The sequence below is a fragment of the Pleurodeles waltl genome, chromosome 5 (genome assembly GCF_031143425.1).
Source record: "Pleurodeles waltl isolate 20211129_DDA chromosome 5, aPleWal1.hap1.20221129, whole genome shotgun sequence".
NCBI lineage: Eukaryota > Metazoa > Chordata > Amphibia > Caudata > Salamandridae > Pleurodeles > Pleurodeles waltl.
The window spans coordinates 474078751-474091987 of record NC_090444.1 but is presented as its reverse complement, the minus strand read 5'-3'; the positions used below and the strand labels follow the sequence as shown (position 1 = coordinate 474091987).

The window sequence follows — 13237 nt, the reverse complement described above, 5'->3', positions numbered from 1 at the left end:
ACCCCATCCCGTACATGTTTTATAATTTATTATCTTATACAGAACTGAAGGACTATAAAAATCTTTATGCTAACTTTATAAAAAAGGCATGAGTACACTTGTAGGGGACATCAATTTAAAGAAATGGGAAAGGGAGGCACTAAAAAGGCAATAAAGGAAATCTGAAAAACCTAGGAATCCTATTTAAAAATATATGTATAAGGTATAATGAATTCCCCTTAAGTAGTTGTGCCTGGCTTTGTGAAGATACTGTCCTTTGCCTAATAATGTAAATGCCAATGTCCCTCTTTCTAAGAGTGGTTTGAGACATGATACCGGCAGTCCAACTTCCTATAGAAGTCCATACATCTCCATTGTCTAATGGTAATGCTCCCGACCGTGCTAATACAATTTCTGAATTACCGAATAATGTTGATACAAGTTCAAGGTCCATCCAGTGTAGATAAAAACAATTATTTCCCTAGTCCTGCTCCTCTAATCATCCAAAATAGTTATTCTACAATGTTCATTTGTTAGATGTCAGCTAAGGTTTTGATGTCTACTCTGACAACGTTCAGTGAATAGCACCTTAAAATACTAGAGGAATCAGTCATTTGTAATGTTGATTCAGCTTCTGCCCACTAGGTATAGTGCCTATGACAAACCCTTGCTTTATTAATATTAGAGTATGCAATTTTCTGCTTGGAGGCCCACTCAAGCCACACATGCTCCCTTTCGAGTCAGCACAACATGCAGCTGTCAGGCTGGCTGCAGAATCCTGAAAGTTCAATCGCATCACTCCGATCTTGATCACTCTCAAACGTCTTCCTCTAGGGGCCAAATGTATCTTCAGATTATTATTCTTTGCCTCCACAATTCTTTATTCCAGAGTTCGAAACTGCCTTAACTGGAAAACTGGTAATCAAGGTCGGCCCATGCCTCCTTCAAAGCTCAGATATCATTCTCCATGAAACTCTCACCTTCAGAATAGAAAAACACTTCAACACTGCTTCTTATGCAGTGCACCTAGAGTCTGGAAATTATTCCACTGTAGACCAGGACAGTCCCAAACTCAAAAAAAAACTTTAAAAAAAAAAAAATAATGTTCCAAGGTTTCCTGTCCGAGTGCTGCTTTAATTTCTGAACTTTTCACAATACTGCCTGGTAAGAAGTCAGACATGACCGGCATTTGTAAATACGTGTGTGTAGCATGTGCGCCTGCTCTGCATGCTATACATAAATCTGCCATCTAGTGCTGGGCTCAGACATTGCAAGTTGTTTTTCTTCAAAGGAGCTTCGAGTCACGGGATGTGCAGTGACTCCTCCCTTAAGCCGCAGTGCTCATAGGCACAGACTCCACCTTACATTGTTTTATTCCCTCCATTGGGTTCGGACATTTTTAGCAAAAGTTCTGAGATAGATGCGTTCCTCACTGCTTTTCTGTCCTAACAGCTCCACTTTTCAAGATCGACTTGGACAACTATTGCTATACAACCCGCTCCAATTAACTGTTTTTCTGTTGGGCTTACCATTAATTTATGGTGATAGGAACTGCTTTCCTTTGAAGCAGTTCTATCCAGGTGGCCTACTCCACCGCCCTAGTCAATCAAGTCCTTCACGATCCCCTGCAGAGTTTACCTCGGAGAATGCAGACAGAAAGGGAGTTATGGATTGCATACTGGAAGAAATTGAGGTTTTATTTGAGTTAGGTTTCCACTCCCCTTAAGGAATATTCGCAGTCTTTGTCAGTGTGAACCCTCAAAGTGACTAAATTATTCTGAGTTCACCCGTCTGGTATCAGTGGCACAGAACAGACAGGCTTAACATGGGCAATGTGTAAAGTATTTATGGAATACCCTAAACAGTAGTCAAGTCAAAATGTAAAATAATATAAATCCCAAACTGAATAAGAAAAACACTAAACTTCAATAAACAAATTGACACCACTATGACAAGAACCCAATAAGGGGAACTGGAGATAAGATTTTTTGTGTGTTTTAAGCAGAAATATCACCTAAAAGTACAAAGTGTCAATGTAAGCAAATGGTCACGGTAGACCAGGACCTAAGTGCATTTTGACACTGGCCACATGCTGCGCAGGTTGGATAAACCTACCAGATTTGTTGTGGTAAAACAATTTTTCCTTTTGGGTAAGACTCTTTAAGTCCCACTCCATCCCACTCCACCACAGGAGTACACTTCTAAAGACCCCCGGACTATGGAGGAGGAACATTGAGACTCCCAGGATGTCAGAGGCAAACAGCAGCGCCCAGTCCTGGTCCTGTTGCCACTGGCCAGATTGGTACTTTCAGGAAAAGGCCTCTTGCAGCCTGTCTCTTTGTAGCCACCCAGGCCAGCGAACTGACCTTCAGAGTCCACTTCTTTGCCCTGGATTTAAGAGAGGAGCTTCAGGGCCCTACTCAGGTCACAGACAACAGGTCCAGGCCTTTTTTCTTTCACACCCCGGACAGTGTTCTGAAGTGGGTGACTGGAGATGCCTAATTTATGCTGTGTAGAATAATTAATTGGGACTCTTTTTAATTTTTAGGTATATTTACGCTAACTCTTTATACCAATCTACATTTATTTTCAAACAATAGATGTAATTCACCATGTACAATGCCAAAAAAGTGCGGGCTGTGCAGTGCTCAAATGTGATACTGTGCAATATTTACAGTGATGCATGTAAATAATGGGTTGTCTTATATAAGTTTATGAATTAAGTCTGTTCATTAGTTACAATTTGTTTCCAATATAATTTGTGTAATAGACAATCCCATTTGTAATTGTCGATGTTTCAACCCTGTTGTCTATGTACAAGGGTCTCTTCAGAACATGAAATGCCATCTGGCACTTCACCCCCTAGCAGTAAACCTTGGTTGGTTGCTGTAGTGTCTAAAACCACACTAGTCTCAAGTGCCACCACATGTTGGGCACCAGACAAACTGGGAGAGAAAGCATTGTACTTTGTTGAGATGGTACACGGTCCACCAAAGCAGCCACAAGTGTAATTAAAGCCACTGACATGCTTCTCTGTTGTAGCTCAAACTTTCAGCACATCTTTTAATTCTCAATTTGAGCTACTAACTCGCTCCTATTATTGCAGCACGCAAACTCCAGTGCGTATGATATCTCCCAAGGGATAGTAAGAAGAAGATAGTCGCTCCAATTGAGAATTAACGGACATGCTGGAAGTTTGCGCTCCTCCTCAGATTCATGACATCTCAGGGCACTGGACCTACTCTGCTTCCAGGTTGGAAGAGGCAGGTTCTTCCAGTATCTCAGTGGCCCGACCAACATCATCCAGCCCCATGACGTTGTCCTTGAGTGCCTCGGAGGAAGATTGTTAATATTCTGTGCCACCTACATCAATCCCAGCAGAGCCTGCTCAAAGATAATGCTTGGGGGCATGGGTGCTACTCCAGCACAAACTTAGGCACTGAAACCCTGCTCACCCTGCCTTGCACCCATATGCCAAGGCAGCACACTGCTTCCACTGGACATAAAGCCTCGAGCAGGCAAGAAAAAAGGCCCAGAGCTCCAATCTACCACCTCCCTCAGCCTCTGGTCTTTATCAATAGAAAACTTTAGAGTTGAGCAAGCTCCAGTCAAATGGCAGCGAGCCGTGTCACTCCTCTACCCATTCTCCTTGAGAGGCTCCAAACCTCCCCCTTTGAGGCTGAAACAGAGGGTTAAGTTGATTCGGAGGACCCTTTCAGTGCCAAGATCTGAGGAATTTGAGCCTACCATCCGTAAGAGACTGCCAAATCTACCTGATGCCTGGCAGAAATGGCTTGTCTTCCATCCAGAAACCTGCAAGATTTTTGCTAAGCTGCCCCCAGGGAAGCCTTCCACATATTACCCCTGAGCCCCAAGAAGCGGAGGCTTATTTTCAAGGAAGAGTTTGCCTTCAGATTACCACAAAAACACTCCCAAGAGGAATAAGGGTTCATCAACAAGTCCTCCTGAGCCTCCCTCACCTAGGCATTCACCACCACCTCCACCCCAGCCAGTCTTCCTGTGTGGTCAGTCAATTCCTTTTCTGACCCAGGCATCCTGTATTAGGGTGTCAGCCTTATACCAGCCCGCTGGCTTAGCGGACAGTGATAACGCCTGGGATGACTAAAACATTGTCCCTGTGGGTCATCCATCTCTAGAGCCTTACGCCACCAAGCCATCCCAGCCAGACCATACCACTGTGTATCCTGCCATCATTCAGAGAACCACTCGTCACCATAAGTTCAACATGCATGTTCTACAGGATCAGGACTGCCTTTTGGTGGAAATCTTCTTAAAGACGGAACCCACTGTCCAATTCATGCCCATGCTTAAGGGGAGTCTCAAGTCAGCCCCTGACAACTTTCAAGGACCTGGTCAGGGATAAGGTTGTTACACAGTGGGTCGAGAAGAAGGTTAAAACGTCTGTCAATTACACTCTTTACTTAAGAGGCCAGGCCCCCACAGACTCCCTGCAGGTACATGAGGCAGAAAAGTGGGTCTCAGACAACCGAAGACTCCGCCCTCTGCCCCCTCCCAAAGAGGAGCAAGATTGCTTTAGCACCCTAGAAAGGGTATAGCTCTTGATGGAACCACCCTGTTACAGATCTTCAATTTGGTGGGTCTCCTGTTGAGGTACAATGGGTATCACTGGGAGAAGGAAAGAGATGGCCAGTTTGTAGGTGCAAATCCCACTGTTATAAAAAGGTCAGCCCTCTGGCCAGGAACAAATCTGCCTGTGCCATCAGCAAGCATTTCAAGGAGAGGATACTCGGGAAGCTGCCATAAAGTAAACAACTTCAAGGGCAGGTGTAGAGACTGCTCCAGTAAATGAGTCTCTTATCCTTAGCATTGGCTCCCCTCTGCCCCTGATTACACATTATCTGCGGGGAGATTAAAGCATGTCCACCCTCTGTGATCTGTGAATGGAAATCACCTCCTGTCACTGGGTGCTAACAGTAGTTAAGCAGGGGCACTGTTGGAATTTCACCTTACCCAAAATACCACCATGCTGAGACCACCTCAGCCAAGACCATCAAGCTGTTCTACAGGAAGATGTCCAAGTGCTAATGCAGAAGAATGCAATTCAGCCCTTGCCCCTATACCAACCGGGCAAAGGCATATACTAATTGTACTTCCTCATTCTAGAGAAGGACAGCTGTCTCCGGTGCATCTTCGACTTGAGGCTGTGAGATCACTTCTTATAAAGTTGAGGTTTTGGGTACAATTTGTCATGTTTACACTTTCACATATTAACCTTTTAGCTGCTAGGCCTTCCTCCCCCCCCCCCCCCCCCCCCCCCCCCAGTGCTGAGCCCATTTTTGGCTATTTGGGGTAGTTAGCGCTTAGGCCTTAACTTTTTGTCCACATAAGCTATCCACGCCAAATTTGTGTCCTTTTTTTACAACATCCAAGGGATTCTAAAGGTACCCGGAGTTTCTGGGTTCCCCTGGAGACCAAGAAATTAGCCAAAATACACATAACATTTTGTTTTTTTCAAACAAATGGGGAAAAAAGGGCTGCCGAAGAAGGCTTGTGGTTTTTTTCCCTGAAAATGGCATCAACAAAACGTTTGTTGTGCTAAAATCACCATCTTCCTAGCTTTCAGGAAAAGGCAGACTTGAATCAGAAAACCACATTTTTTCACACAATTTTGGCATTTTACTGGGACATACCCCATTTTTACTATTTTTGGTGCTTTCAGCCTCCTTCCAGTTAGTGATGGGAATGGGTGTGAAACCAATATTGGATCCTGGAAAGCTAAGCATTTCTGAAAAGTAGACAAAATTCTGAATTCAGCAAGGGGTCATTTTTGTAGATCCTAGAAGGTTTTCCTACAGAAAATAACAGCTGAAAAAATAATATTGAAATTGAGCTGAAAAAAAAACAGCAATTTTTCTCAGCGTTTTACTCTAACTTTTTCCTGCAATGTCAGATTTTTAAAAGTAATATACCGTTACGTGTGCTGGACTCTCCTGGTTGCAGGGATATATATGGCTTGTAGGTTCATCAAGATCCCTAGGTACCCAGAGCCAATAAATGAGCTGCACCTTGCAGTGGGTTTTCATTCTATGCCAAATATACAGCAATTCATATGCTGAAATATAAAGAGTCAAAAATAGGTATCAAGAAAACCTTTGTATTTCCAAAATGGGCATAAGATAAGGTGTTGAGAAGCAGTGGTTATTTGCGCATCTCTGAATTCTGGGGTGCCCATATTAGCATGTGAATTACAGGGCATTTCTCAAATAGACATCTTTTTTACACACTGTCTTATATTCGGAAAGAAAAAATGGAGAGAAAGACAAGGGGCAATAACACTTGTTTTGCTATTCTATGTTCCCCCAAGTCTGCCGATAAAAATGGTACCTCACTTGTGTGGGTAGGCCTAGTGCCCGCGACAGGAAATGCCCCAAAACACAACATGTACACATCACATTTTTACATTGAAACCGACGTGTTTTTTGAAAAGTGCCTAGCTGTAGATTTTGGCCTCCAGCTCAGCCGGCACCTAGGAAAACCTACCAACCCTGCACATTTTTGAAAACTAGACACCTAAGGGGAATCCAAGATGGGGTGACCTGTGGGACTATCGCCAGGGTCTGTTACCCAGAATCCTTTGCAAACATCAAACTTTGGCCAAAAAAACACTTTTTCCTCACATTTCAGTGACCGAAAGTTCTGGAATCTGAGGGGATCCACAAATTTCCTTCTACCCAGTGTTCCCCAAGTCTTCCGATAAGAATGGTACCTCACTTGTGTGGGTAGGCCCAGTGCCCACAAAAGGAAATGCCCCAAAACACTATCTGGACACATCAAAATGATCAAATACAAAACTACCTGTTTTTGCGGGGGCACCTGCGTTTTTGGTTCCTGGGCTCAGCAGCCATACAGGGAAACCTACCAAACCCAGACATTTCTGAAAACTAGACACCCGAGGGAGTCCAGGGAGGTGTGACTTGCGTGGATACCCCAGTGTTTTCTTACCCAGAATCCTCAGCAAACCTCAAATTTTGCTAAAAAATCTAATTTTTCCCACATTTCTGTGTGGGATCACCGCACCGGGACAAATTTCCTACCACCCAACGTTCCCCTCAGTCGCCGGTAAAAATGATACCTCACTTGTGTAGGTGGGCCAAGTGCCTGTGACCGGGAAGAGCCTAAAACATGTCAAAATTGAGGGGGAACCAAAGTGGTTCCAAAAGGGCAGTTTGGAAAAAAACTATTTGAGGCTGACAAGTGGGGCAGAATTTCTATCGGTATAGATGAGAAAATGCTGGGTGGTAGGAATTTTGTGGATTCCTGCAGATTCCGGTAGGTTCCATCACAAAAATGTGGGGAATATGTGTGATTTCCAGCAAAGTTGGAGGTTTTCAGGGCATTGTGGGTAAGAAAATGGTGCGGGTGCATGTGAAGCACACCACCCTGGACTCACCCAGATGTTTAGTTTTCAGATGTGTCTAGGTCTTGTGGATTTTTATACATGGCAGCGTCCCAATGTCCAAAAAGTGCAGCCCTCACCATTTCAAGTGGGACGATTTTGAGAGCTAGCCAAGCTCTCATGGCCCAAATGTAAAACCCAAACCCCAAATAATCAAATGTCCACTTGCTTGCCGTGGGATAAGATGTTTTAGTGTGCAGGGAAGAGCTGAAAGACTTTTTCCTTCTTCATTTGGGGTGGGGGCATAACCATGCCCATACTGGTTGGTAGGCACAACCCCACAATTTTTTTAATTTTTTTATTCCCTGGCATTTAGTAGACTTCTTGCCCCCCAGGGTGTGGATCGGGGGTAATTGCCCCATCTGCCCACTGGTGAGCAGAACAACTTTGGCCCCATTTATTTGCGGTGAGGGTATGGCCATACCCCCACCCTCTTATTTTGAAAAAAGATCTTTCCTGGTCTCTGGGCTTTCTGCCCCCTTTGGGGGCAGATGGGCCTTCCAAAAATAAGGGGAGCAGATATGGCCAACAGTAATGTGCCCCCATGGGGAGCGACACTTGCCCAAAGGCCCCCCCCCCCCCCCCCCCAAACAAAACACACATCAATCCCTGGTGCCTAAGTGGTTTCTGCCCCCGGGGTCAGATCGGCCTAATAGAAATAGGCCGATCTGCACCCAAGGGGAGCAGAAATGACCTAAAATTAATTTGCCCCCAAAGGGGAGCGACCCTTGCCTAAGGGGTCGTTCCCCTTGCGTGAAATTGCCGCAAAACAAAAATCCCTGGTGCCTAGTGGATTCTGCCCCCCTTGGAGGCAGATCGGCCTACTAAAAATAGGCAGCTCTGCCCCCAAGGGGGGCAGAAATGGCCTAAAATAAATTTGCCCCCCAGGGGAACGACCCTTGCCTAAGAAGTCGCTCCCCACTTATAAAAAAAAATATATATAAAAAAATAAAAAACAACAAAAATCCCTGGTGCCTAGAGGTTTCTTCCCCTCCCCCCCCCCACCCGGGGCCAGATCAGCCTTATTACAATAGGCCGATCTGCCCCCAAGAGGGGCAGAAATGGCCTAAAACAAATTTGCCCCCACCCCTCAGGAGAGCGACCCTTGCCTAAGGGGTCGCTCCCCTCAAGTAAAACTGACAAAAAAAATTCCCTGGTGTCTAGTGGTTTCTGCCCCCCTTGGGGGCAGATTAGCCTAATAGAAATAGGACGATCTGCCCCCAAGAGAGGCAGAAACAGCCTAGAATTAATTTTGCCCCCAGGGGAGTGACCCTTGCCTAAGGGGTCGCTCCCCACATATAACAAAAAAAATACCTGGTGTCTAGGGGGTTTCTGCCCCCCCCGGGGACAGAAACAGCTGTAAAATTTTGCCCTCAGGGCCGCTCCCCTTATGTGTATATGTAATAAAAAAACAAAATCCCTGGTGTCCAGTGGTTTTGGCAGATTGGCCTAATAAAAATAGGCCGGGCAGAAATGGCCTAGAAAAATGTTTGTCCCAGGGAAGTGACCCTTGCCTAAGGGGTCGCTCCCCACAAATAAAAAACTCAAAAACAAAACGAAACAAAACAAAAAAATCCCTGGTGTCTACGGGGGAAGATCTGCCTAATTGTATTAGGCCGATCTGTCCCATGGGGGGCAAAAACAGCCAAAAAACAAATTGCCCCCGCTGGAGAGCGGCCCTTGCCCAAGGGGCCGCTCTCCTTGTCAAGTAAATAAAAAATAAAAAAATACCTGGTGTCTAGTGGCATTTCTTCTGCGATCGGGCAGCAGAAATGCTCAGAGAAGCCTGAAAGGAGAGGAAAGGCCTTTCCTCTCGTTTCAGGCTTCTCTGCCCCCTCCACGTGATCGGAGGAGAAATACAAAGCATTTCTCCTTCGATCTGGCTTGCCTTTCTCCTCCGATCGGGCACTGAAGGCCTCTGATGAGGTCAGCGCGCAAAAGCGCGCTGACGTCATCAGACGCCACACGGGGGTCAGGGGTGGGGTGGAAGGGGAAACGATTCCCTTTCCATCCCTGCCCAGGGGAGGGGGGTGCCTGGCCATGGGGGGAGCAGTAGCGCTCCCCCCGGGGGCCCATAGCAGGACGAGGTGGTCTCGTCCTCAGCACCGGGGAACCAGCGCCGAGGAAGAGATCACCTCGTCCTGGTCACCCTAGAGGTTAAACAATTCCTTGTTTTCCAGGGTGACCTGCATTTTTTATTTTGACCAGACATACAGTTTACTGAAAGTAAGTGACTGTTCCTTAGCTCATAGACTAGGGTGTTTAATAGTATTTACAATTTTGATTGTAGGAGAAGTTGCATTTTGGTCCTGATGAATCGTCACTGGATCCGGCTGGACCACCAGACGCGAAAAATGTTGACCTTTGATTAGACGTCCTATGATACTTTCTGATCTCTCTCTCTTTTTTGCTGAAAGTAATTGAGCATGACCACTCATACCTTACTTTCAATTGTGTATTTTTTTATCTTAACTTTTTTCTTCTCTCCTAATTATTTAGTGCCTACAGAGTAGCATTGGCCACAAGATAGCCGTTCACGGTAGTCATTATATAAGGACTCAACTTTAGGGAGCCTGTTAGACATTGCAGCGCCGGTCTGACGAGGAGCATTCCCGATGATGAGGCAAGGCATCCACTTGGATGGGTGAGGGCTCTTGCTCCTAAAGAATCAGGTTTCCCTGCTTTTCTATCCTGGAACAGTGTACTCTATTGGTTCTTATGAGTTACTATATTGGGGGTCTGCACACTAGATCCATAACAAAAAAAAAACTCCCTGTCCCATCTTTGTTGTTTGCACATAGAAGACCGGCATCAGCAGCTAGGGCGCTGAAAGAATAGCAGAGGAACTGGGATTGGTAGACATATGGAGATATAGACACCCAGCGAAGGGAGGGATACACTCATTACTCAGCAGCACATAACCTCTGTACACAAATCGACCTCTGGTTGGTCTCTGACAGCATTTTAGGCAAATTAAGGGTAGAAGCCCCCTGGCCCCGAACATAATCAGACCATTTCCCCTGATCGTGCTGGTGATGACTCTGGGCACCAAGTGGACCCCCAACCCATTCACGTGGCGATTCCCTCCATGCTTGCTCCTGGACTCTGTTTCCAGAAGAGCTGGCTATAGCCAAACAAGTTTTTTTCCGACTTAACATAGGGTCAGTGGACAGCATATGCACTGTGTGGGAGGCATTCAAGGTGTACATACGAAGTATAATATTTAAGGTACACTGTTCCTGTTTTTTGGAACAGTGTACCTTAAATATTTGATTACAGTTTGGGAGATCGTACACTGGACCATATAACCTCCCGGTCCCTCCCCCCGTTTTGTTTGAGGTACATACGAAGTATGACTATAGCAAAACATGCAGGGGTCTTGCGATCAGTCCTTGGAAGGTTAGACACATTGGAACAAGAGCTCGCTCAATTAGAACAGACATACCTACGCACGACCGATGGCCAGGTCTTGGGAGACATGCGCATTATGCTAGAGGAAATTCAAGACATGGCGCTCACTGAAATCCAACACATGGGGAAATATGCAACAGCCTGTGTTTATGGGGAGGCGGAAGAGGCTGGGGACGGTATTGGCAAATATGATACATCCAAGTAGAGAGAGGGACGTGATCAGAGTGGTGCAGGCTGAAGACGGCAGAGAACTCACTGATCCAGAACAAATAGTGACAAGTTTTCGTGAATATTATGAGGCTCTGTATACCTCCAAGATTGCCCCGGACTCAGAAACAATGATGGATTATCTCTTACACATAAAATTACCATGGCTGGAAGTGGAAGATAGGGACCCTCATGGTGCCTCTGACTTTGGAGGAGATGGGCGGGACTCTGGGAGGCATGGCGGAGGGGAAGGCTCTGGGACCGGATGGGCTAACAGTAAAGTTTTATAAGGCTTTCAAAGATATTCTGTTCTCCCACCTGAGTAAAGTTAATGTACAGATGGTGGAAGACAGTATAATGCCCCCCTCAATGCAAGAGGCAATGTTAATTGCGCTGCTGAAGCCGGGTAAATCCCCTGAGCAGTGCTTGTCCTATCACCCGGGGTCTTTTATAAATGTCGATACCAAAACTTATGTCAAGGTCCTAGCGGACAGGCTGGATACATTTTTACCAAAACTGGTTAAACCAGAGCAGTCAGAGTTCGTTCCGGGCCGCAGTCTTACTGCTAACCTCCGCACGTTGTTCGGAGCAATGCAGAATGTTAACCTGGAGGTAAAAGCGGTGGCGGTTTTCTTGGACGCGGAGAAGGTGTTTGACTCTGTTGAGTGGCACTTCATGACTGCGGTATTAAGGCGAATGGGGGTAGGGGATGTATATTTGAGACTGGTGATGACGCTATATGGGGAGCCACTGGCCAGGCTGTGGATCAATAGCATGGTTTCTGATGCCTTCCGGGTAATGAGGGGCTCTAGACGGGAGTGCCCACTGTCGCCCCTGCTGTATGCCATAGTTGCAGAACCCCTGGCGTGCGCACTGAGGGAGTATCACAGTCATAGAGGCCTACATTTTCAGAACTATAGCCCGGTGATCTCCGCATATGCGGGTTGACACTGTTATATGTCCGGGATCCCCAACGCAATGTAGTACCGATCTTGAGGGAGATAATAAAATACGGTGCCCTTTCAGGATTATGGATCAACTGGGTTAAGTCCATCATGTTACCCCCGACACCAGTGGTGACGGAGATCTTGCTTCAGTGGGAAACTGGGTCGGTTAGATACCTAGGAATTCATGCTGACACAGATCCTAAGACAATACAGGCAGATAAATATGAGGTTGCGTTTCAAACATTGACAAGATATGTTAAAAGATGGATCAGGCTGCCACTGGTGGATAGAATAGCCCTCATGAAGATGTTAGTACTCCCGAGGTTCCGGTTTCTCTTCCAGAAAATACCCATGTTGCTGTCGAAAAAAACATTTATAACCCTAACGGCGCTGTGTATTCGGTTGGCCTGGGCCGGGAAGCAGCCTAGAGTTAATTGGAGGACTCTGACCTTGATTTGGAGTTATATTACAGAGTTGCATATGCGACGTTTGCCCACCCATGGCTACATGGTTTACAGGATCTGCCCTTGTTAAAAACAGAACAGGAGCTAGCAGCCCCAGACCTGCTACCGAGTACAATTTTCTGCCCACCGGTTAGAAGGCTCTAGATATTTACATCATTAAATGCCACCACATGGGCTTGGCATGACTTAATACACAGGCAGGAGCTTGCTCTCCTGTACTTCCCGCAGGTGCTACTGAGGTGGTGCCACTGAGGTGGTGTATGTGGTATGCACTATTGAGGGATGGACGGTTCGTGGAGGCCGTGCGTAGGTTGAAAATTATGACTATGGGAGACTTTTTCGTGAAGACAGCGTGGAAATGTGGGAGGAGGCCGCAAAGCGAGCGGATGTGGCAAATCCTCTTCTGAAATATCAGTATTACCGAGCCCGACACGCAATGGGAACACTACTGGGGGAGGACTTGAGAGAGCCCCCAGAGGTGCAGCCCTTGTCTGCGGTACTCACAGAAGTGCGACCAAGGCGCTTGATTTCCCAGCTGTATGTATGCATGCATACATACAAAAAGAACGCACACACAAACTTACAAAACCTAGACTTGAGTGGCAAAGGGATCTGGGGATGCAGCTAACGGACGAACAGTAGCAGTATTGCTGCTCGAGGACTCTAGAGGTGTCCCTAAATGGTAGACACCTTCTGATACATTTTAAATATATCAATATAGTATATTACACCCCCATGAGACTGCACAGATATGGGCTGTGCTCAGACGCCAAGTGTCCCACATGTGGGGA

The 13237-nt window shown here is 46.2% G+C and overlaps 1 protein-coding gene across 3 annotated transcripts in view; it reads left to right on the top strand.

Annotated features, from left to right (window-relative positions):
• MTHFD1L (methylenetetrahydrofolate dehydrogenase (NADP+ dependent) 1 like) overlaps window positions 1–13237 on the top strand; it is a 1484080-nt gene that overhangs the window by 410625 nt on the left and 1060218 nt on the right. The gene's annotated exons all lie outside the window — the stretch shown is intronic.